We start from the raw sequence: 26231 nt of genomic DNA, 5'->3' as shown, positions 1-26231 counted from the left end.
GGGAGGAGTATAAAAATATTGCTAGAGCATACAAGGGTGTAATCTGGAAGGTCAAGGCACAATTGGAGTTGCAGTTAGCAAGGGATGTGAAGGGTAACAAGAAGGGTTTCTATAGGTATGTTAGCAACAAGAAGGAGGTCAGGCAAAGTGTGGGACCCTTACTGAATGGGGGAGGCAACCTAATGACACATGATGTGGAAAAAGCTGAAGTACTCAATGCTTTTTTTGCCCCAGGCTTCACAGACAAGATCAGCTCCCAGACTGCTGCACTGGGCAACAAAGCATGGGAAGTAAGCAAGCAGCCCTCAGTAGTGAAAGAACAGATTAAGGACTATTTAGAAAATCTGGAAATGTACAAGTCCATGGGTCCAGATCTAATGCATCCAAGGGTGCTGAGGGAGTTGGCTGATGTGATTGCAGAGCCATTAGCCATTATCTTTGAAAATTTGTGGCGATCGGGGGAGGTCCCGGACGATTGGAAAAAGGCAAATATAGTGCCCATATTTTAAAAAGGGAAGAAAGAGAACCTGGGGAACTACAGTCAGTCTCACTTCAGCAAAATCATGGAGCAGGTCCTCAAGGAATCCAGTATGAAGCACTTGTAGGAGAGGAAGGTGATCAGGAACAGTCAACATGGATTCACCAAGGGCAAGTCATGCCTGACCAACCTGATTGCCTTCTATGATGAGATAATTTGCTCTGTGGATATGGGGAAACTGGTGAGTAGTATAACCTTGATAGTAATCATCACCATGCATTTTTTGACAGGTTTCCACACTGCGTTTGGGGCTTTTGTCCCGCCTTCCCACCCCGTTTCCATTAGAGTCGAAGTTTGGGGCTGTCAGCCATTTTGAAAATTGTGTGTGTGTGTGTGTGTTTGAATGGGGGAAGTGTTGTGCTTGGATACATTGAGAGGAGTTTAAAGCTTGGGTAAGGTTTATTGTAAAAAGGAGAGCTGTTGTTAAAGGGCAGATTATTAAAGAAAAGAGAGGCTGGTAAAGGTATGCTATAAAAGAATAGAAAATGTGATACATTGAAAGATTAGAGTGAGAGACATTTGGGTAAGGTTTATTGAAAAAAAGGGGATTGAATAAGGAGAGCTGTTGGTAAAGAATAGAGTGTTTGTGTGACTGAACACATGCAGAGCGAAACATCCTACCCCACCGCCTGTTGGTAGAATCATAGAATATCAGGGTTGGAAGGGACCTCAGGAGGTCATCTAGTCCAACCCCCTGCTCAAATGAAATGATAGCTGGTTTGGGCAGTGCTCCTGGGAGCTAGCCCCTCCTCTTGGTGGGCCAATCAGAGGTTGTTTTACCGCTAGGTCACAGAATGCACTTGTGGAACCAATCCTGTAGTCCCAAGATTTAGAGAGGATCCTTACCTTACATTAAAAGCTATAAAAACAGGATTAAAAAGGAAATTTACTAAGCACATGATAAAAAAGTGAATAAAAAAGCATTAAACAATATTCAAAACCTGTTTAGTAAAAAATGGCTAAAAACATTAAAAGCTTGGTTTAAAAAGGCAGTTTAGTAAGCACATGAAACGGCAATTCTAAATGCCTACAGTTGCAGTGGTATTCTAGACCTGAATATTGTGCAGGCAGAGGAAGGGGGCAAAAAAAAAAAAAAGAGATCCACACCCAGCTATGAGCACCAGCCATCTTAACAGAAAGCATCACCCAACTCATCACATAAGAACATAAGAATGGCCACACTGGGTCAGACCAGTGGTTCATCTAACCCAGTAACCTGTCTTCCAACAGTGGCCGGTGCCAGATGCTTCAGAGGGAATGAACAGGACGGGGCAATTATCGAATGATCCATCCCCTGTCGTCCAGTCCCAGCTTCTGGCAGTCAGAAGTTTAGGGACACCCAGAGCATGGGGTTGCATTCTTGACCATCTTGGCTAATAGCCATTGATGGACCTATCCTCCGGGAACTTAACATTCTTTTTTGAACCCAGTTATTTTTTTGGCCTTCACAACATCCCCCTGGCAATCATTGTCCTCTACAAAACTGTACTGCTGACAGTTGAGAGAAATTCTTCTTTAGCACAGCAGGTATTGGCTTGTGTTTTAGTAACAGAGTTCCAGAACCTAGGTTGTTATGTAACTCCATTGAAGTCACTTGAAGTCAATGGAGCTACATGAATGACAGAAAATGAGGATCTGGCCCTGCAAATAATGAGTTCTACCGATACATCTTATTTTTATTAGTTAGGTTATCCAAGGGAAGGTTAAGAGGTGACTTGAACATGCTGTAATATGTACTTTTGTGGGATGAAGATTTATAATAGGTTAAGAATCTTTAATTCTGCAGACAAAGACATAAAATCCTGTGGCTGGAAGCTAAATAAACTCAGTCAAGATAGGAGGTGCATATTTTTCTTAGTGAGGGTAATTAACTATTGAAACCTATTACAGCGGTGGATGTTCCATCTCATAAAGTCTTAACATCAAGGCAATATAGCTTTCTAAAACATATGCTATAGCTTAAACAAAATTATGGTCTCAATGGACAAATTACTGAGTGAAGGTCTTTAGCCTGTGTTATGGCGGAGGTTCAACTAGATCAGGGGTGGCCAACCTGAGCCTGAGAAGGAGCCAGAATTTACCAGTGTACATTGCCAAAGAGCTACAGTAATACATCAGCTCCAGCACCCCCACTCCCAGCGCCTCCCGCCCACCAGCAGCCCCGATCAGCGCCTCCCCCTCCTTCCCCGCACCTCCTGATCAGCTGGTTCATGGCATGCAGGAGGCTCTGAGAGTGGGGTGGGGTGGGGGTGGAGGAGTGAGGGCATGGAAAGGGTGGAGTGGGGGCAGGGCCTGTGGCAGAGCCAGGGGTTGAGTAGTGAGCACCCCCCGGAACATTGGAAAATTGGCACCTGTAGCTCCAGCCCCAGAGCCAGTGCGTCTACAAGGAGCCTCATATTAACCTCTCCAGAGCCACAGGTTGGCCACCCCTGAACTAGATGAAGATAGTGGTCCTTTCTGACCTTAAAAAAAAAAAAATCTATGAATCTATTTATGTCTTCCCAATGTCTGTATCTCTGACTTATAATCTTTCATAACAATAACCCTGTTATCTCTGTTCAGAATAGGACATTTCAGCAGATAGTCACATTCTATAGCAGTGTGGAAGTGGAGCCAGTGAGCCAAAGCCTATGCGCAGTAGCACAGGTATAAATTTGGAATAACTCCATAGATTTCACTGGTTTTATGTTGATATAAGAGCCTGATCCAAAGGTGATGGACTCAATGACAGCTTTTCCATCGACTTTAATGGGCTATGGATCAAGGCACAGAGTTTGGTTCACTACCTAACTTTCTTTTTGGGAAGAATCGCATCTCTATATATCCCTTCCCATCCTGAGCCAGGAATTGGGAGTCTTGCCAAGATGCTTGATACAATGCAAGGCTCTCTCTGGATGGAGTGTCAGTCTCACTGGCTGCAAGAAAAGTGGTCCCAAAGAGCGGCAGCAAAAGGGTTAAGGAGCATAAAGTTATCATCTACACATGCAAAAATATACTTTTTTCTAACAAAGCCCATTGCAACTGACATTCAAGGTATGTTACCTGAATACCCTGAATGTCAGTTGCAATGGGCACTGATGACGATAGGATACTTCTACATATTCCCAATGCATCGTATCATCATCAGTGCCCATTGCAACTTATATGCAAGGTCTCTTCAGACACTGGCATTTACATATACCCAATACATCTTATTATCATCAATATCTTTACACCGAAGGACATTTCTAGTGTTGCAGCAGAAAAGTGAATACTTTGATCAATACTGAGAGCAAAAGACCAAACAGGAAGGAAGGGCCAGTGGTCTGGGTGCTAGCCTGGAATTTGGAAGACATGAGTTAAATTCCTATCTCTGTCACATATTTGATATGTGACCTTGGACAAGTCACTTAGCCCCCATTTGCTATTCTGTAAAATGGGACTAATAGCATTTTCCTACTTCAGAGGTTTTCTGAGGACACATACATTAAAACGTTGAGATACTCAATTGTTGCAAAAAGAAAAGGAGGACTTGTGGCACCTTAGAGACTAACAAATTTATTTGAGCATAAGCTTTCGTGAGCTACAGCTCACTTCATCGGATGCATTCTGTAGCTCACGAAAGCTTATGCTCAAATAAATTTGTTAGTCTCTAAGGTGCCACAAGTACTCCTTTTCTTTTTGCGAATACAGACTAACACGGCTGCTACTCTGAAACCTGTCAATTGTTGCAGTAGATGGAGCCTTATGTTCTTTAGATACATCTTAAATACCTTACTTATGTTGGTGAATGCTGATTCAGATGTGTTGTCCCATTCACTACTGCAGGAATAAGATGTTACTCATCAGTAAGAGTCCTGGGATGTGGTTCAAACAGATGCAGAAAGTGTTTACTATTATAAATAAGAACATTATTACAACTCAGCCATTGGAATGCCTTTGGTGTGGTGTGTGTATATGTCCTTTCTAGTAGGTACCACACCTGACATTCATATCTCAGTGCATTTTTGCATGAAAAGGAGATAGAAGGGAGGGGAGTTGAAGGATTCCATAGGCCAGATGCTTTGAAAACAATACAGTATCTGATTCAGAAGTGACAAATTAAAAAGAAGAGAGCAAAGATATCAAATAGAGCTATGGAAAAAAGTGAAAGCATCTGAAGAAAACCAGGGGCCCAACTGTGCCATTTCTGCTCAGATTGAATAGACCCGAGTCCCATTGAAATCATTGGGATCACTCAGAGTAAGGTGACATTCAGCATGAATACAGACAGCAGAAAGCAGTATCACTAGGAGCCAAGAGGAAGCAGCAGCCATGTATTGAATTGTGGTTTGATAAAGGATGTGAGAGAGGGAATGAAAAGATCAGCAGGTATGGGGAAGAGGTAGAAGGGCTGCTGTAATAAACAGGGTCTAGCAAGCCTACCACTCATCTGAGCTCAATTTGTTAGAAAGGGGGTAAAAGTTCATAAACTGTTATAGTAGCCTGCAACAATGAATGTAGATAGAAAGGTTATGAAGAGCAGACAGGCCAGATAACGAGAGGGAATGAGTGAGTTTACACCTAACAACACTCACTAGGGGCCAACACACCAGCAATGACTCTCCAAAAGAAGCAGCAACTTAATTGGCATTGCCAGTGTCATTGCCCTGGAGAAGAGAGAGGGCAGGGAATTGCTCAGATGACCGGCTGTGGAAGGGCTCCAGTGGCACTTGCCATAAGCCTGTCCCATGGTAAGGAAAGATACGGAGGAGACGGTTCCAGCTTCCTCTGTATCCCGTGCCATTCCAGGATGGAGGACACAATGTGTGGTAGGAACTCCCCTGTTAGCTGCAAACTCTCCTCAAATTTCAGAGGGACAAGAATGCACCCAAGGATCGCTCCAGTACATGGATCTATGCCACTGCATTCATCAGCATGGGCAGAACCCCAGTGTCATTGGAAAGCAGTCGATGGGAGTGGGAAATAAATCCCAGATCCCAAACAGGAACTCAGTGTCCACCAATCACAAGCGGTCTCCAGGCCCTTTCCAAATTTAGATTAGTGCTCCTATTTCCCTTTCGGCTGTGGCCAATTCTTACATGCAGTTCAGGTTTGTGCCACCTGGACTTATTATCCCCTAGCACAGGATCCCTTTGGGCTTGCTGTGTCACTGCCGTGGTAACACCCGCCCTCTCCAACAGACCATGCAGTCCTTTCTCAAATGGCTGTCCCATCTGCTAGTCAGAAGAGAGGAGGGAGCAGGGAGTTAAGGATGGGATTTCTTGCCAGCTGTCAAGCCAATCTGGGATTTTTGGAGGGATGTGTGGAGAGGCCAGCTTCATCTGTTTGCCCATCCCCATACAATCAGGACCCCAGGGGTAGGGCCAGCACCCACAGAGCTGAAGCTGATCTGTGGAATTGTGGCTCCCCACTACCACTGGTGGAAACACTCCTATGGGTGCTGTGATGGTGCATCCCATAAGGCTTTATGGAAATATGCTAATGAAGGTATATATGACATAACTGGAATATGTTTTATGTTACATATGCCATGTAACATATCTCTGTAAAGGTTATGATTGCCTGAATCTATTCATCCTATTTGTATGCAGGTATCATTTTTGTATTTGAAGCTATGAATATTGGCTGTGTACTTGCTTGATTTCTAAATAGCCTTAGTAAGCATTTGGTCAGCTTCTTTAGAAAGAAATGTGCAAGTTAAATGCCCAGTCAAGAAGTACTTAACAGACAATGGATCTTGAAGACGCCAATCCACATCTGAGCTTTCCCAGGAATGTGGCTTGGCTGGTAAGAAACTCCATCATACATGGACATGTGACTTGCCCATGTGACTCCAAAACTCCATTTTGTAGCTGGATTCTACACAGGGGGAGGAAGGGGTGTCCACCCACAGGAGAAAGTCTATTTAAACCCCTGGGAGACCTCTGCATTTGGCCTTCAGCTGGCGAAGGAGAGAGCCTCTCCAGCCCCAAGGATACCTGAAAGAAACTGGAACAAAGGACAGTAACTACAGGGGGTGAGAGTGATTGCTGGACCCAGACTAGAAGGAGACTATTCTGTAAAAGGAAGCTTACTGAAACACCACTGAGGGTGAGATTTTGTCTGTATTCAGTTTTCTTAGACAGACTTGCGTGTTCTATTTTATTTTGCTTGGTAATTCACTTTGTTCTGTCTGCTATTACTTGGAACCACTTAAATCCTACTTTCTGTATTTAATAAAATTACTTTTTACTTATTAATTAACCCAGAGTATGTATTAATACCGGGGGGGGGGCAGGGAGCAAACAGCTGTGCAGCTCTCTATCAGTGTTATAGGGGGCGAACAATTTATGAGTTTACTCTGTATAAGCTTTATACAAGGTAAAATGGATTTATTTGGGGTTTGGACCCCTTTGGGAGTTGGGCATCTGAGTGTTAAAGACAGGAACACTTCTTAAGTTGCTTTCAGTTAAGTCTGCAGCTTTGGGGCATGTGGTTCAGACCCTGGGTCTGTGCTGGAGCAGACTGGCATGTCTGGTTCAGCAAGACAGGGTGCTGGAGTCGCAAGCTGGCAAGGAAAGCAGGGGCAGAAGTAGTCTTGGCACATCAGTTGGCAGCCCCAAGGGGGTTTCTGTGATCCAACCCGTCACAGGTGCCCTCCCTGTGATTGGGCCCTCCAAAGAGAGAAATTGCACTAAGTCCTCAGCAACATCAGCAAATATCTGGTGCTGAGATGGGTGCATATGAGTGAAGCCTAAGGTTGTAGATGAAGCTGGGTGCAAATTGTTGAAAAAAAAAAAAAGCAGATTTGGCAACACCAAAACATTTGCAAATTCGTGCTGATTTCACCTAATTTTTTTTAGTCAAAATACACTAGAATGCTGGATTTGGGAATCCATGTGCAGTACAGTGTTAAAATGAATTCCAATTAAAGTAATTAAATTTGGGATTCATGGCTGCGACCGTGTTATGAGAATTCGCGCTATATAGATGTGTGTTCTAGCGAGGGTCTGGTGTATAACCTAAAAAAAGAAAATGTTTTGTTTTGACATTTTAAAAAGGAAACATTTTGATTTGTCAATTTGAAATGACATTTCATTGGCTTCTAGTATTACGGCTGGGCGACTTTGGGCAAGCATTTTGTTTTGGGTATAGTTTTTTTCCCCTCCCCTCTGCGTGCCTCAGTTTCCCCATCTGTAAAATGGGAATAATGATACTGACCTTCTTTATAAAGCACTTTGAGATCTAGGGATTAGAAGTGCTATAAAAGAGCTGCAGATTATTATTAAATGATGCTCTTGCTTATAAAATTTCCTGAGTTTTTAAACACATGACATGTAAGAGGACTCAAGGGGACATACAAGATGGACAGGGATCCCCCGGCATCAACTCATCCCATGGCACATGAGGATATGAAGGCAGCAGGGTTGTTTGCAGTTTGATGTGGAGACAGCATGATGCAGAGCAGGGTGGGAGGAAGAGATAATTATGTGTATGGTGGGGCTGAGTGGGTTCATCTCTACCCTTCTTAACTACAACACAAGGTTCCTGTATGTCATAGAATATCAGGGTTGGAAGGGACCTCAGGAGGTCATCTAGTCCAACCCCCTGCTCAAAGCAGGACCAATCCCCAATTAAATCATCCCAGCCAGGGCTTTGTCAAGCCTGACCTTAAAAACTTCTAAGGAAGGAGATTCTACCACCTCCCTAGGTAACGCATTCCAGTGTTTCACCACCCTCCTAGTGAAAAAGTTTTTCCTAATATCCAACCTAAACCTCCCCCACTGCAACTTGATGTCTGGCACAGGGGGGCCTGTAACTGCTGCATCTACACCTTGCCCTTTGTTCTGTGGCTCAGAGGCCTTGAGTCTCCCTGATGCTCCCTGGCTGTGTGGCTGCTTGGCTTCTTCCTGGTTACAGCTCCCAAAGCCCTGTGACCAATGAGAGGTGGTAGAGCACCACCCATAGCTCAAGTCTGTGGCCACAAAAGATTTGAGGGAATATATGCTTTAGGTTATATCACCATGGTTTACAATCCTCCCAGCTGGGTCTCTGTGGAAAGAGTCCTCTAGCTCACTACACAATAGAAATAATGGGTCTGGATATAAGCATCATTTCTTTTTCTCATGGCACAAGTCATCTGAGGGCAATTATTTTGCAGCAGAAACAGAGATCTAGGATGGGAGTCTTAATTGCTTAGTTTGAGGAAGTTTGGAGATTTCAGGTGACTTGCCTTGAAAGACAAATATAAGCCATATATATACACAAGCACTTTTTTATCCTACCATTCCTTCAATGTGGATCCTCTGGAGTCATTCAATAAATTGGTCCCTTTTTCCTGCAGGTAGGGTTCATAGCACTATATATGGACTAGAGACAGCCAGAGAATGTTTTGTGACAATCTTCAAGGTTTCAAAATTCATCTTTGTTCCATATTGGAATGAAAATACAACCTTTCAAAAGGCTTCACAAAATGGAATTGTGTCAAAATGTCCGTTTGATGATCAAAAAGGTCAGGTTTTCAATTCTCCTCTCTCTCTTTCCTTCTCTCTCTGGAATTGATCAGAAACTGCACCTTAAACCTCTGAAAACTGCTGGCTGAAAACTCCACCAAAAACACCACATCTCCATGAATCATTTCTGTCAATGACACTGCATTCTCTGGTGAGCAAAAGATATTTAGGTGAAAAACATTCTTACTAGCTCTAGCATGGACCAAATGGATAAATAATGAGAAATGACTATTTTCCTCAGGTGGAAATATTTAGGGCTAGATTCTTAGCTGATGTTTTCCAGTGGTGCAATGCCGATTTACACTTGATCACTGGCCTGAAGTATCTTCATTTTATATTTTATTTTAGTTTGGAAGAAAGAGTGTGAAAAGTAATTATTGTCAATGTGATCCAAAAAGTTTGAAGTAGTGCTACATGTTAGGATAAAACATTTCATTTTAAATCATGTAAAATTAGTGAAATGGGAGAAATATTTTTACAGAATAATTTATCCATGGGTCTGTGAGTGCTCCAGGCCATAAATCATCAAAACTTAATGTGTTTACATCTAACCTACATAATCTTCCACCTGTAATATTTAGCCTCAGAAAATGACAACTACTATCTCATTGTTGCCTTGTTTTCCCCTATTTCTCTGTCTGTATCTACTTCCTATCTCTTTTCTTGTATTATTTGATAAGCATTTTGTTCTGTGTTTGTACAGTGCTGATCACAATTGGGGCCTAATCCATGATTTGGATCTTGGTGCTAGCATAATACAATAAATAAATAAATAATAGTGGGTTACATAGTGGCACACTTTTTAAAATTTGAGTGATATTTTACTGTGCTCCTGGTGCTAATTTTAAGTACTTGAATAATCTCATTAATTTGGGACTACTCATGTGTTTAAAGTAAGGTACCTGCTTAAGTATCTTCCTGATCTGGGGTCTTTCTGAATAACTCCATTGACTCTAAAGGCACTTTTTCATAAACTACTCCTCAAAGTGAATAAAAGGAGTACAAAGCAACCCTATGTAAATAAATGAGCTCTATCGCCCTTTTAAAGCCACTGTAACAAAGTTCCAAGCCTGTATTGGTGGGTCCCCCACTTCCAGGTGGATTCAGTAGCCTCAGAAGCTCACAAAGTCCCTCAATATAACCTCCCTTTCTCCATATAATGGCAAAGGTCACAGCTTATTGAGCTAGGTTTCAGAGTAACAGCCGTGTTAGTCTGTATTCACAAGAAGAAAAGGAGGACTTGTGGCACCTTAGAGACTAACCAATTTATTTGAGCATAAGCTTTCGTGAGCTACAGCTCACTTCAGCTACTTTCATCACAGGCCAGTATGGGAGGTAGAATACCCAAAGTTTCTGTTGCTCCTTAGAGCTCAGTAGGTGCAGTTCAGCCTCCTGCCTGGAGGAAAGTCTGCTTCCCCTCTCAAGGGGATCTCTGTAGAGCATGGGGTGGGTGGGGAAGGGGGGAACCTGGGCCCACCCTCTACTCCAGGTTCCAGCCCAGGGACCCTAATGGTAGCAGCTGTCAGCAGCTTTCCCTTCACCACTGATATTGCTTTGATTCCCTGGGCCACTTCCCTGTAGTCCCTTTTTCCTAGCTTCACCCTTACCTCAGGATACAGCAATACTGTCTCTCCTCCAGCTCCTTTCACCTAAACTCCCCCCAAGAGAGCTGGGAAGGAGCGCTTTTAAGCAGGATGAGTGAGACCTTGATTGGTTCCAGCTGTGTCCATTAGCCTAATGGCCTTAACTGACCCTTTGCCAGTTAATTGGGGTCAGGTGCTGGTATTAGCCTAATGACCTTAACTAGTTAATTGGCATCAGGTATCTTGATTGGCCTGGAGTAGCCTTTGTTTGGCTATCCAGGGAACAGGGACCTGCTCCTTCAGCGGCTGTTCTCCCTACCTTTCCCTCTGGCCTTGAGGGAGGTAGGAGGCTACTCTGGCTCCTGCTCCTACTAGGCCCTTGCTGCTGCTCCAGCTACTCTCTATCTGCTGGCTGGTAGACCCGACCCCAACCCTCGGTTGCTGCTGCAGCCCCTTGGTGGGGAGGGCTTGCTGGCCTGCTCCCCAGGAGAGGGGAGTGAGGGACCCCTGCCCCAGCCGTTGCTGTGGACACCATCACCACTACCACCTGAAGAGGGTCCTTCCTGCCTGGCCACCAGGCTGCCTGCTGGAGCCACTGCTGCTGTGCTTGCTGCCTGGGAGCTGCTGGAGCCTCGAGGTGGAGAAGAAGAGGATCATTTGCCCCTGGGGGAGTGCGCAGAGACTAAGCAGACCACCATGGAGGGGGCCTTCCAAGGCTGAGTAACTTTCCAGCTGTGCTCTTGTGGTGGGGGTTTTGACTATGTTTGTGGGGACATAAGGGGTGTGGTGTGGAGCCTGCCCCCTGGTCCATTCGTGTGCCCTCAACCACCCCCATTGGCCACTTACCATCTGCCTCAGCTCCTGCCTCTGGGACTCAGCTGCTTGCCACACCCTTTTGTCACCATTTGGGCCTGGAGCAGCAGCCAACAAACATTGACATTTTGCAAGTGTACGTGCCCCTCCCCTTGGACTGACCCCCCCACCACCACTGTAGCAGAACCCCAGCTTTTCCCCTTACTACCTGCCCCTTGCAGCCTTTGCTCCCCCTTTTGCCCCAGCCCCACAGCAGTTGTAGTTTGTTTGCCTGCCCTGCCCTTTTCCCCCTGCAGTTTTTGTTGTTTGCCCCACCCCAGCCTCTGAGGCTAGCTCCATGGCTTCCCTGTCCTACCTCCAGCCCAGTTGTTCCCCCCCCCCCATGCTGTGGTCCCTCTGCCCTTATTAGCCCCTCGCTTCGTGCGCCCATGCCCCCCCCATGCGCTTGTGCCCCTCCTGTTTTAGTTGACCCCGGTCTCACTGCACCCCCCCCCAACACTATTCTAGACATCCTCCCCTAGTGCAGCTAGAGGAGCTGGAATCCGCCACAGGCCATGGTGTCCCTCCCTGGGGCTCCCTCCCCCAGCTCTGTGGGTGCTGCTCTCCCGGCCCCCAGGGCGTATGCCCAGGTGGTGGCGGCTCCTCTGCCTGCTGCTACATCATCTCTCCCAGCCACTGCCTCTGCTACCATCCCTATCAGCCGGGGCCCCTTCCCCACCTTGACCAGGAAGCACGGCGTCCGTTGCCTCCTGGTGCCTGCCTCGCCCCACTTGGAGACCTATGTGCAGGCGTTGGCCAGGGTGGTGGGGCCCACAGCCATAGTGGCGGCCTCCAAAATATACGGGAAGGGCATTGGAGGCCGCTGCCCAGAAGGCGGTGGAGAAGGGCCTCGTGGTGGGGGGCGTATTCGTCCCCCTGGAGCCGCTGGAGGACCTGGGTGTCCGGTTGGTCCTGACCTCTGTCCCTCCATTCCTCCCTAACGCTGCCTTGTTACCTTGCCTCTCTACCCTGGGGAAGCCCATTTCCATTGTCAGCCCTCTCCCACTGGGCTGCAAAGACCCTGCCCTCCATGTCCTCTTGTTCAGCTGGCAGGTGCAACTTCAACCGCCACTGGCGGCATGTGACGGAGAGGTGCTCGAGGGGTCATTCCTGGTCCCCTACCAGGGGGCCTGCTACCAGGTGCATTACTCTACGGGGAAGCCTGGTGCTACCTCTGCTGGGCGATGGGGCATGTCCGGAGAAGCGTCTGGGACCCCTGAGCCCCAGCAGGATGCTGGCCCTGTCATCGCCGGCCCCCCTAGCTGCCCGGCACCCAGAGCCACCATTCCTCCTCCCCAGCCCACAACTGCTTCCGTTCAGGCCCTAGGGGCACCTCCCACAGCGTGCCCAGATGAGTGGAAGAGCCCAGCCTCCCCGGCTTGCAGTTTAGCGGGGCCTGTGGAGGAGGGTGCGGCGGGATTACTGCTGGGCATGGGAGAGGGCCCGCTCTGGGGGGAGTTTTCCCTCCCTCATGCTGCCCCACCACTACCTCTCTGAGTTTCCGTGCCCCTGCCCCTGCCCCCCAGCCCAACCCCTGTTCACCAGCCCACCGATGATACCATGGAGGGCTGGGTCCAAGTTCAGGGGAAACGGGGCAAGCGGAAGGCTCGAGCTCCACTCCTCCCATCTGATGAGAAGGCCCCTTGTAAGACCAGGAAAGGGGCCACTGACGCAGCCTTTTGCCTTGCCCCTGGGTGCATCCCATCTGATAAAGCTGGATGGGGATGATGTGGCAGCAATGGAGGGTAGCACTGCCCCTCCTCCAGAGTCCCTCCTTGAGGGGTCCTCTGATCGAGCCCCTCTTACCCCCTAGCCACCTAAGGCCCCTGCGAGCCCCAAGGCGAGCGTCACTTTGGGCACCAGCGAAGAGGTCCTCAGGATGGTGGGTGGTGGTCTTTCCTCCATTTTCGAGGAGATCGAGGCCCTGGGTCTGACTCTGGTCACGCAGGGGGAGGATGACCCTCTGTCAGCGGACCTCGATCTGGGTGACCTCGTCCTGGCCCCCCTCTCCTTGTGCTCCCTCCTCCCTACCACTGCTTCTTGTCCTGCCTCTGAGGGACCCCTGAACTCTTCTACCAACCCAGCTGCGGATGGCACTCCGCTACCGGCCGCCGAGCCACTCAAGGTGACGGCCAGTGCCATGCGGCCGGGACCAGAGTTACCAGGGGTATCCCTCGCAATGCGGGGCGGCTGACCTCCTTCCCACATGGGGGCCCCACTGATGCTTTTCCATCTGACGACACCGTGGCTGAAACATGCACCATAGAGCCCGAGCTTGGCATTACCAAGGGCCCCCTTCCTGCTCCACTAACCCCTGAGTCCGGCCGAGAGGTGCCACCCCCCAGTAGCTCAGCTATTGGGGCCCATGTTCCCGTTTCTGCACCTCCACCCAACTCTGCTCCTGACTCCTGCCGTGCCCCTCCCCTCCACCTCCCGCGCTGCTATTGCCACCCCGGGGCCATCTCCTTCCCCTTCCCAGAGGATGACCCCCGGGGAGCGGCCTTCATGTTCCCCTGTTCCGACCCCCTGGGGGTGCTATTTTCCCTCCACTGCCCCCCACTTAGCAAGGGTCTGAGGTGCGCTGCATGGTGCTAGCACATCGGGCGCCATGCTGGGGGTCCGCCCCCTGCCTGCCCATTTTGGTAGGCCATGGGGCTTCGACAGGGGTCCTGCCAGAGGACGATCAGGAGCCAGCAACCCCACGCCCTGATAGGCTGCGAGACAAGCTGTGAGAGTTTCTCCAGGATGCCCGTGAGTCCTAGAACAAGGCACAGCTCGCTCTCCTGCTCTTGGGGGGACTTTCATGAAATCCTCCGGGCCACGAGGGCCATTTTGGGGGACAGTAGAGGGACCAGGAGGCTGGGTGCTTTGGCCTACCAGCAGACCCACTGCTTCCATGACTCCCTGCTCACTTACGGGGTTGGTCACGGATTGTTGCGTAGCACAACAGTGGCCGTGAGCATCCCTGCCGGCGAGGAGCCTTCCCTATGGCACCCACCACCTTCGCCGCACTAAACACCTGGGGCTGTGGGGGGGGGGGGTCTCCACAGATGCCAGGTGCTCTCCTTCCTTTGGGGGGGGTACTCTGTGGTTTTCCTGCAGGAAACCCATATGAATCCAGCTGCCAAAGCCAGTTGGGGGCTGGAGTTGGGGGACAGGGTTTATTTCAGCCACCTCACAGCTCATACGGCTGGAGTGGCTACCTTGTTCTCCCCTGACCTACGGCCCAAGGTACTGGGGGTTGCTGAGGCTATGCTGGGCCACCTGCTGCACCTCTGGGTCTGCATGGAGGGGCTGGTGGTCAATCTCGTCAACGTCTATGCCCTGACATCAGGCCCAGAGTGGCTGCGAATTTTTTTCAGCAGGTGTCCACCTTCCTTGGCTCCTTGGATCCTTGTGAGTGCCTGGTCCTGCGTGGGGACTTTAACACCACTCTCAGTGAACTGGACCACTCAGGGGGGCCAAGTGGTGTCCGGCTGCCATGGACGTCCTCGGGGAGATTGTCGACTGTCACTCCCTGGTGGACGTCTGGTGCGACCACCACCCAGACGATATCTTGACGTTCACCTTTGTCCATGTGGAGGCCCATTGGTCGCGCCATTCCTGGTTGGACCGCATTTACTTGTCATGCTGTCACCTTTCACGGGCCCACTCCTCCAGTGTCCACTGGCCCCATTCTCAGATCACCATCTGGTGACCATGATGGCCTCTCTTAGCACGGAGAGGCCAGGGCTGGTCTATTGGCATTTTAACAACAGCTTGCTGGAGGACGTGCACTTCGTGGCGTCCTCCTGGGAGTTCTGGCTGGCCTGGCGAGGGTAGCGGTGCGCCTTTCCCTCAGCGTGGCAGTGGTGGGACATGAGGAAGGTACACGCCTGGCTCTTCTGCCGTGACTACACCTGGGGCGCTAGCTGGCAGAAGGATGTGGCTATAGAGCAGCTGGAACGGGAGGTCTTGAAGCTGGAGAGGCATCTGGCCACCAGCCCTGAGGATCCATCCCTCTGCAGAGCATGCTGGGAGAAGCGGGAGGAGCTCCGGGCCCTCGAGGACCACTGGGCCCGGGGAGCCTTTGTTCAATCCCGCATTTGCCTCCTTCGGGAGATGGACCACGACTCCTGCTTCTTCTATGCCCTGGAGAAAAAAGTGGGGGCTAAGAAGCATGTCATCTGCCTTCTGGCAGAGGACGGCACCTCCCTCACGGATCTGGAGGAGATGCATGGGAGGGCCAGGGCCTTCTACGCGAGCCTTTTCTCCCCGGATCTGACCGATCCTGATGCTTGTAGAGTGCTGTGGGACAGGCTCCCAATGGTCAGTGTGGGTGACCGGGACTGGCTGAAGCTGCCTCTCACTCTGGCTGAGCTCTCGGAAGCCCTCTGCTGCTTGCCCACCAATAAATCCCCGAGCATGGATGGGCTGACCGTGGACTTCTACCACGTGTTCTGGGATGTCCTTGGCCCAGATCTTGTCACCATCTGGGCCGAGTCCTTGGAGAGCGGGGTCCTCCCCCTGTCGTGCAGGCGAGCCATGCTCGCCTTGCTCCCAAAGAAGGGGGACCACCATGACCTCGGAATTGGTGTCTCGTCTCACTCCTCAGCATGGAGTATAAGGTCATAGTGAAGGCCATCTCGCTGTGGCTGGGGTTTGTGCTGGCGGACATGGTCCACCTTGACCAGACCTACAGCGTCCTGGGCCGGACTATCTTTGATAATCTGTACTTGGTCTGGGATCTCTTGGAGCTCAGGTGTAGGGATGGTCTGTCATTTGCCCTTCTGTCCTTGGATCAGGAGAAGGCGTTCAACAGGGTGGATCATGGGTATCTTGTAGGCACTCTGCTGGTGTTCGGCTTCGGGCCCCAGTTCGTGGGTTTTCTCCAGGCACTGTACACCTCGGCAGAGTGTCTGGTCAGACTCAACTGGACCCTAATTGAACCGGTCAGCTTCGGGCATGGGGTGCATCAGGGCCGTCCACTGTCAGGCCAGTTGTACACTTTGGCGATTGAGCCCTTCCTCTGTCTCCTCTGCCGGAGCTTGATGGGATTGGCGCTCCAGGAGCTGGAGCTGCGGTTGGTCCTATCGGCGTATGCCAATGACATACTCCTCATGGTCCAGGACCCAGGCCACCTGGTGCGGGTGGAGGCTTGCCAGGCCATCTATTTGGCGGCCTCCTCTGCCCTGGTCAACTGGGTCAAGAGCTCTGGCCTGGTGGTCGGGGACGGGTGGCAGGTGAACTCCCTCCCACCCACTCTTCAAGCCATCCGGTGGAGCATGGGTCCACTGCTCTATCTCAGCATTTACCTTTCTGCCATGCATCCGTCTCTGCCAGAGAACTGGCAAGGTTTAGGGGGCAGGTTGGCAGAGCGGCTCCGGAGATGGACAGGACTACTCCGGTGCCTCTCCCTGTGAGGGAGGGTACTGGTGCTGAACCAGCTAGTCCTGTCCATGCTCTGGCACTGGCTCAACACCCTGGTCCCAGCTCTGGGTTTCCTGGCTGATCTCCAGAGGCTGGTTCTGGGGTTCCTTTGGCCAGGACTGCACTGGGTCTCTGCAGGGGTCCTCCACCTGTCCCTGGAGGAGGGAGGACAGGGCCTGAAGTGCCTGTGCACTCAGGTCCACGTCTTTTGCCTCCAGGCTCTGCAGAGGCTCCTTTTTGGTGCAGGTAGTCTGGTGTGGAGCACACTGGCGCACGCCTTCCTACGCTGCTTCCGAGGGCTCTGATACGACTGGCAGCTTCTTTATCTCCATCCGAGAGGTCTTCCGCGAGACCTCTCTGGGCTGCTGGTCTTCTATCAGGACCTCCTCTGGACCTGGAAACTGGTCTCAGTGACCAGGTCCATGGTGGCCGCTGAGGGGGCGGATCTCCTCGTGGAGCCCCTGATACACAAGCCCCAGCTCCGTGTGCAGGTGGCAGAGTCCCGCTCGGTGCGACAGAGGCTGGTCCTGGGAGAAGTCACCAGAGTCAGAGACCTCCTGGAATATGACTGAGGAGACTGACAGGATCCCCTGATGCTCGCTCAGCGCATGGGGCTCTCCGGCCCTCGTACTCCCCGGCGCGTACTTCAGGAGGTGAAGGCCGGTTTACTGCCTGCTGCTTGGGCCTACCTCGACCAAGTCCTGTGAGAGGTTGCCCCTGCACCCTGGGCCCTCTGGACCTTTTCATCTGGCCCCTGCCCCTGGGACCCACGCAGCCACCCAACCCCTTCACCATGAGCTGGCTGCACGACTTGCAGCTGGCTTGCTTTCAGACCGTGCCAAGGAAACATCTGTACACGTTCATGCTCCACACCCTTCATGTCCTCACACACACACAAAGTGGCAGGACCTCCTACCGCCTCTGGAGGGTGAGGCACCCCGTCTATACTCCACCCTGGTCCTGGGGCCTGCCGGGGATATCAGTTGGCGGCTCCCTCACAGGGCTGTGAGCACAGGCATGTTCTTGGCATGGTTCACCCCCATCCTGGACACCTGCCCCTTCTGCAGTGTGAGGGAGACCCTGGTGCACATGCACCTGGAGTGCACCAGGTTGCAGCCCCTATTCCAGCTCCTCCAGAACCTCCTGCTGTGGTTCTGCCTGCACGTCTCCCCACACTTGTTCATCTTTGCACACCCTAACCATGGCCCCAATAAGTTGCGAGACCTCCTGTAATGATGCTGGTTCTGGTGGGACCTAACTAAGAGTGCCAATTCAGGACAAATTGCTTAAAGCAGGGCAGTTACCACCCAAAGCTGGGGTTTCTGTGCACACTAAGGCAAACCAAACCAGCCAAACAGAGAAGACTTCAGTTTTACCCCACTGGCTAACCATAAGTCACACAAGCAATTCCCTTAGACACTCCAGTTTCCCAGTATCACCACCAGTGCCACTCGTTATGGGGACAAATGGTTATGAAAACCAATACCCCAGTAAAAGAAAAGAGGTTCTCTCAATCCTAAAGGACCAAGCCCCAGATCCAGGTCAATATACAAATCAGATCTTACCCACAAAACATGCTGTCGCCAATCCTTTAGATTTTAGATTCTAAAGGTTTATTTATAAAAGGAAAAAGATATAGATGAGAGCAAGAATCGGTTAAATGGAATCAATTACATACAGTGATGGCAAAGTTCTTGGTTCAGGCTTGTAGCAGTGATAGAATAAACTGGAGGTTCAAATGAAGTCTCTGGAGTACATCCACCGCTGGGATGGGTCATCAGTCCTTTGTGTAGAGCTTCCGTTTGTAGTAAGGTTCCTCTAGAGGTAAGAAGCAGGACTGAAGACAAGATGGAGGAGCTGCAGCAGCTTTTTATAGTCTCTTGCCATGTGGTCTCTGCATTCTTTGTCCCAGAGACAAGCTGTCCATCACAAGGCATGGAAAAACCTCAAAGTTCTGTCCATAGGCAGATCCTGTCATGCCTTGCTGAGTCAGAAGGGGTATCTGCCTTCTCTCAATGGGTCAATTGTATGGCTGATGGTCCTTAATGGGCCACCAAGCAGGCTCGGCAGAGCTGACACCAACTTGTCTGGGGTGTCACCCAAAAGCATAGCATAAGTTTGAACTACAGACAGCATAGAGCCAATACTTATAACTTGAAATACAAAATCGATACACATATACAGAAAGCATAATCATAACCAGCAAACCATAACCTTGTCTTAGACACCTTATTTGACCCCCTTATACAAGATTTGGTACCACTACAGGACTTTGGTTGCAACAATGATCTGTACGGTCCCAGTTCATGTCAATAATGTCACACCTTCTCATCAAGCTCCTCCTGGCACTAGCCAAAGTAGCCATTTACACCACCAGGAAGAGGATGGTAGACAAGGGGGTGCTCTGTGTCTGTGGGGCCTACTTCTGCTCCTCCCTGGTCTCACGCATCTGGGCAGAGTTCCTCTGGGCAGCGTCCGCTGGCTCCCTTGATGCCTTCAAGGAGCAGTGGGCCCTGTCTGGGGTTCTCTGCTCGGTGTCCCTGTCCGGTTCCCTTTGTTTAGCCCTGTGACCTCACTCCTGTCCCTGTTATATCTTTAGTTGTCCCCCGTACTTAATTGAGATCCCGGACCTTGTGGATCCTCCCCTTAGACAGGGGGAGGTACTTTAGTAGTGGGCTGGCTCTGCCTGCCCATCTCCAGGATCCCAACAGACTGAGGCTGATCTACCTGCTTTCTACTACTCTCTTATATCCTTCTGGTCTGAGTCTGTCACACCACTTTCTTCTGAATACTGTGAGAGCTGTGTATGTTTTGATGATATAGTGTGATCATAAGAGACACATCACAACATTAGCTCTTGATTAATGTATCCATTTTAAATGCCTCCATTTTTGGGTGCACACCTTGAAACTCTTTAAAGAAATCTGATATTCAAAGTGCAGATGCTCGGCACTTTCTGAATATGACTCCCTTTTAAATTGTCACAAGTTAAAGTTGCACGTAAAAGTCAAGGCACCTAAACTGTCAGTTTTGAAAGCCATGGCCACCTTTCCCTGGAATGACCAAACAAAAGCTTAGTGTCAGCAGGTTTTCGTGGGCATTCCATTCAACTCTGCTTGGATAATGGTCACTGCATCTCAGGGCAAGGACAGATAGCTATAGGAAGAATGGGGTGGGGGGGAAGAAGATAAAAATGTAACTGGCAGGATGCAACAAGAAAACCAAAAGAGAGAAAAAAACAGAAGGTCTAGCAATTAAGGTGCATGGAAGACGAGAGGCCTTCATAGATAGCATGGAATTGGATGGATTCCTTCCCCTCCCTTTTTTTCTTTTACTATGTTTTTTTTTAAATGAAACTTCCTAGAATTTTAAAAAGAATATTAATTTTGGGCATACTTAAATACTCAGTTGTCAGGAAATGCCAATGCTAGGTTGCACACACAACCTTAACTCTGCCTCTTTTCTCAAGAGCATTACAATAACATTTTTAATTCATAGACTCATAGATTTTAAGGCCAGAAGGGACCATCATGATCACCTAGTTAGTCTGACCTCCTGGACACCACAGACCCTCCCCACATCCACTCCTGTAATAGACCCTTAACCTCTGGCTGAGTTACTGAAGTCCTCAAATCAATATTTAAGGAATTCAGGTTACAGAGAATCCACCACTTACACTAGTTTAAACCAGCAAGTGACCCCACGCTGCAAAGGAAGGCAAAAAACCCCAGGGTCTTTGCCAATCTGACCCCAAATATGGCAATCAATTGGACCCTGAGCATGCCAGCAATACCCACCAGCCAGACACCTAAGAAATAATTCTGTGGTAACCCAGAGCCCTCCCTATCTAATGTCCTATCACTGGCTGTTGGAGATATTTGTTGCTAGCAATCAGACTGGCTACATGCCATTGTAGGCAGTCCCATCGTACCATCTCCTCTCTAAACTTATCAAGTGCAGCCTTGAAGCTAGTTAGGTTTTTGGCCCCCACTACTCCCCTTGCAGGCTGTTCCAGAACTTTACTCCTCTGATGATTAGAAACCTTCATTTCAAAACTAAACTTGTTGATGGCCAGTTTATGTCCATCTGTTCTTGTGTCAACATTGCTCTTTCTCAAAAAAACCCCATATTCTGTAATACTAGATTGATGTTTTATTGTATGAATATCACACCACTTTCTACAGCCATGTTCAGCCCCTTCTTTATACGCACGCACACGAAATCATGTTCCTGTAATGGACTAATATAATTTGAGGGTCAATGGCACTGCTATAATGCCGGATGGGGAAGGATTAACCCCATAATATGTGAATATTTTTGAGAGTTTTAAATGTTTTCCCATCTCAACTCAGGATAAAAAGTAGAAATCTTGAAACTATTCATGAACTGGAAACCCCCCGCCCCCTTTTTTTTAAATTTGTTTCTTTTTTTTTCATTTCAGAACAATAATTTCAAAGCATTTCATTTTGATTTTAACCTTAAAAAATAACTGTTATTCAGTCTAATTAGCTTTGATTTTGAAACAAAATGTCATTTCAAACCAGAAAAACCAGAATTTTTCATTCTGAAAAAGTCAAAGCCAAATGTTTGAACAATGTCTAAAGTTTTCTGTCTCTGTGTTTTTGAATCAGGAAATGTGTTGAACTTGACACTGTTCTGTGAACAGTTTTGGTTTTGACAAATTGGTATTTTTTGAAGAAAAATGGTTTGCTGAAAAATGCCTGAGCAGCTCTAACCATTAACATTATTGACCCATTGAGCACAATGAGAGTTGGAGGTGCTTGATTCAAAACCTCCTAAAGTCAGTTGGAGTCTATCTATTGACTTAAATATACTTTGGATCAGGCCCCAATGCAGAAAACACCATCCTTTATTTTTCAGGCTGCATAACTTTTGTCGCTTATGTTTCCTGATTTAATGGACTTAATTTCGACTGCTAAACTGGGGGAGCTCGTACACAGAATTGACCCTTGCAGTCTGCTGTTTTGAAAGCAATCAGTATAATTCTGGTTGGACAAGTTCAAGTAAATGGAGCTCTGCATAACTCCACAGGTGTAAATAAAATGTCATCTAACAAACGGGCACAGCTGAAGGACACCTGGGTTGTTTACAGATGATGTGGGTTAGGGTTGGGTGCATGGAATTTAAAAAGACAGACACCAGTTTTAATCTTTATTTTGTTCCTTTAATAAATGCCCGGAAATTATTCTACACTCTGTGCAGCTTCTGACTAAATTATGAAGGCATTGCCAACTCCTAGAGAGAGGTCACCAGCTGAATGGAGTTTGCCACCAGCCCATGGTAGTATGTAAACAAACATCAGTTTGTTAGGAGGGTGACATACTGTGTCCACTGCCTATCATGCAGACCAATATAATCTCATTGTTTGCTTGTGCTCCCCTGATCTATCTTTCTGTAAACATTTGTTGTCTCTTGTCTTTTATAAATACATTGTAAGCTCTTCAGGATAGGGACCGTCCTTTTGTTCTGTTTTTGTACAGTGCCTAGCACCATCTGGTCCTAGGTGCTAATGCAATACAAATAATATATAATAATATTTATTATCCAGGCAGCTAAGAATCAAGCTAAGTCAATGGCTGGAAACAATGACACAATGGTGACTAGGTTCATTCTCATTGGACTAACAGATCATCCAGAGCTTCAGGTCCCGCTTTTTGTAGTGTTTTTACTAATCTATTTTATCACTCTGCTGGGGAATTGAGGGATGATCTTGGTCATTCAGATCAATCCCCAACTCCATACGCCCATGTACTTCTTCCTCAGCAACTTGTCCTTCTTAGATGTCTGCTGTTCCTCCACCATTGCTCCCAATATGCTGGTTAATTTCTTAGTGGAAAGCAAAGCTATTTCTTATAGTCGGTGTATTACACAATATGGCTTTTTTGCTGTATTTGCCACCACTGAGATTTTCCTCCTAGCCATGGCATATGATCGCTATGTGGCCATCTGTAACCCACTACTCTACACAGTCACTATGACCAAAAAGGTCTGCCTGATGCTGGTCATTGAGTCGTATTTCTGGGCTTTGTGAACTCTTTGATACACACAAGTGGGTTGTTGAGGTTATCCTTTTGTGACTCCAATGTCATCAATCACTTTTTCTGTGATCTCACCCCCCTCCTGAAACTTTCCTGCAGCAACATCCATTCCCAGCTACCTTCGAGACACCACTGACTTCCTGAGGAAACTACAATCCATTGGTGATCTTCCTGATAACACCATCCTGGCCACTATGGATGTAGAAGCCCTCTACACCAACATTCCACACAAAGATGGACTACAAGCCATCAAGAACACTATCCCCGATAATGTCACGGCTAACCTGGTGGCTGAACTTTGTGACTTTGTCCTTACCCATAACTATTTTACATTTGGGGACAATGTATACCTTCAGATCAGCGGCACTGCTATGGGTACCCGCATGGCCCCACAGTATGCCAACATTTTTATGGCTGATTTAGAACAACGCTTCCTCAGCTCTCGTCCCCTAACGCCCCTACTTTACTTGCGCTATATTGATGACATCTTCATCATCTGGACCCATGGAAAAGAAGCCCTTGAGGAATTCCACCATGATTTCAACAATTTCCATCCCACCATCAACCTCAGCCTGGTCCAGTCCACACAAGAGATCCACTTCCTGGACACTACAGTGCTAATAAACGATGGTCACATCAACACCACCCTATACCGGAAACCTACTGACCGCTATTCCTACCTATATGCCTCCAGATTTCACCCTGACCACACCACACGATCCATCGTCTACAGCCAAGCTCTGCGATACAACCACATTTGCTCCAACCCCTCAGACAGAGACAAACACCTACAAGATCTCTATCAAGCATTCTTACAACTACAATACCCACCTGCGGAAGTGAAGAAACAGATTGATAGAGCCAGAAGAGTTCCCAGAAGTCACCTACTACAGGACAGGCCTAACAAAGAAAATAACAGAACGCCACTAGCCGTCACCTTCAGCCCCCAACTAAAACCCCTCCAACGCATTATTAAGGATCTACAACCTATCCTGAAGGATGACCCAACACTCTCACAAATCTTGGGAGAAAGGCCAGTCCTTGCCTACAGACAGCCCCCCAACCTGAAGCGAATACTCACCAACAACCACATACCACACAACAGAACCACTAACCCAGGAACCTATCCTTGCAACAAAGCCCGTTGCCAACTGTGCCCACATATCTATTCAGGGAACACCATCACAGGGCCTAACAACATCAGCCACACTATCAGAGGCTCGTTCACCTGCACATCCACCAATGTGATATATGCCATCATGTGCCAGCAATGCCCCTCTGCCATGTACATTGGTCAAACTGGACAGTCTCTACGTAAAAGAATAAATGGACACAAATCAGATGTTAAGAATTATAACATTCATAAACCAGTCGGAGAACACTTCAATCTCTCTGGTCACGCAATCACAGACATGAGGGTCGCTATCTTAAAGCAAAAAAAACTTCAAATCCAGACTCCAGCGAGAAACTGCTGAATTGGAATTCATTTGCAAATTGGATACTATTAATTTGGGCTTGAATAGAGACTGGGAGTGGCTATCTCCCCTTGTTTTTTTCCTACAAACCCCCCCCCCCCCCCAAGACGTTCTGGTTAAACTTAGATTATTGCTGTGCACATTGTAAGATGAGCTATTGCCAGCAGGAGAGTGAGTTTGTGTGTGTGGTTTTTGGAGGGGGGGGTGGTGAGAAAACCTGGATTAGTGCTGGAAATGACCCACCTTGATTATCATGCGCATTATAAAGAGAGGTTTCAAAGAGGGATGGGCTATTACCAGCAGGAGAGTGAGTTTGTATGTGTGTCGGGGGGGGGGGGGGAAGGGTGAGAAAACCTGGATTTGTGCTGGAAATGGCCCTCCTTGATGATCACTTTAGATAAGCTGTTACCAGCAGGACAGTGAGGTGGGAGGAAGTTTTGTTTCATGGTCTCTGTGTGTATATAATGTCTTCTGCAGTTTCCACGATATGCTATGCATCCGATGAAGTGAGCTGTAGCTCACGAAAGCTCATGCTCAAATAAACTGGTTAGTCTCTAAGGTGCCACAAGTACTCCTTTTCTTTTTTCTTTTTATCCATATGAATGTGATGCTAGTTTTCATCTTTGGCAGTTTGTTTGAAATAAGCACTTTTCTGATCATCATTGTCTCATACATTCTCATCATCCTAACCATGCTGAGGATCTGCTATGCTGAGGGCAGGCGCAAAACCTTCTCCACCTGCACCTCCCACTGACAGCTGTCGCCATATTCCACGGGATGATTCTCTTCATGTATTTCCGACCCCGTTCCAGCTACTCGCTGGATACAGATAAAATGGTCTCAGTGTTCTACACAGTGGTGACCCCCATGCTGAGCCCCCTGACCTACAGCCTGAGAAACAAAGATGTGAAATGTGCTGTAAGGAAAATGATAGAGAGAAAAATGTTTACTCCATGAATTCCTATCATAGTGTAATTCAGAGTAACCAATGGGGAAGGGTGGTAGGAAAGAGGAATCCTACCATAGTTATGGAATGTGAAACCAGGGCATTTCCATAAAGAGGTGAAAAATATCACCCAGGGTATATATTTTGTAGGTGTCCCTATTCAGTGCCCTCAGTACATTGAATTATGTAAGTTCCTAGAGGTCAGTCATGTTACTAAAATCCCAATTCATCAGATCTTTGTTCAACATAGCATTTAAGCAGGTGCCTAACTTTGTCTGTTTTCCTTTCCATTGAAGTCATGCCTTTAGATATGGGGCTCTAAATTTCTGAAATATCACCAGTGCATCTTGTTATTATCACTAAGTGTAAACTCAAGAATATTGCAAGGTGGGAGTAAATATTCCAGTCACCATTTCTATTATTCAGAGTTAGAGAGAGCAAACAGGGGATGCTTTTAGATGCACTCTTAGGATATGTCTACACTGTAATTAAAAACCTATGGCCAGCTGACTTGGGCTCGCAGGGCTTGGGCTAAGGGGATATTTAATTACAGGGTAGATGTTCAGGTTTGGGCTGGAGCCTGGGTTCTAGGACCCTGCCAAGTGGGAGGATCCCAGACTTCAGGCTGCAGCCCTGCAAGGGCAAGCCCCAGGAGCCAGAGGTGTCTAATTGCAGTGAAGACATACCCTTAAAGTACTTCCAGCAGGGGATCTAAAATGTATTTGTGTGTGAGTCTACATGTGTGAGAGAGAGTGAAAGAAAGAACCAGCCCTTGAAAGACAACAGGAAAGAATTTCAAAACTTTTTTTTTTTACAGTAGAACTGATTAAAATTTACTTTATACCAAAAAGTAGACTTTTTTTTTAAAGATTTTTTTCCAAATTTTGAAAACTGA

General features: G+C 48.1%; 1 pseudogene; it reads left to right on the top strand.

Annotated features, from left to right (window-relative positions):
• Positions 1–22449: 22449 nt before the first annotated feature.
• LOC141989708 (olfactory receptor 5J3-like) lies at positions 22450–25347 on the top strand (annotated as a pseudogene).
• The last annotated feature ends 884 nt before the right edge of the window (positions 25348–26231 follow it).

This window comes from Natator depressus, chromosome 6 (assembly GCF_965152275.1).
Source record: "Natator depressus isolate rNatDep1 chromosome 6, rNatDep2.hap1, whole genome shotgun sequence".
Taxonomy (NCBI): Eukaryota; Metazoa; Chordata; order Testudines; family Cheloniidae; genus Natator; species Natator depressus.
Note: the sequence above shows the minus strand (reverse complement) of the source record. Positions and strands in the feature narration are given on the sequence as shown.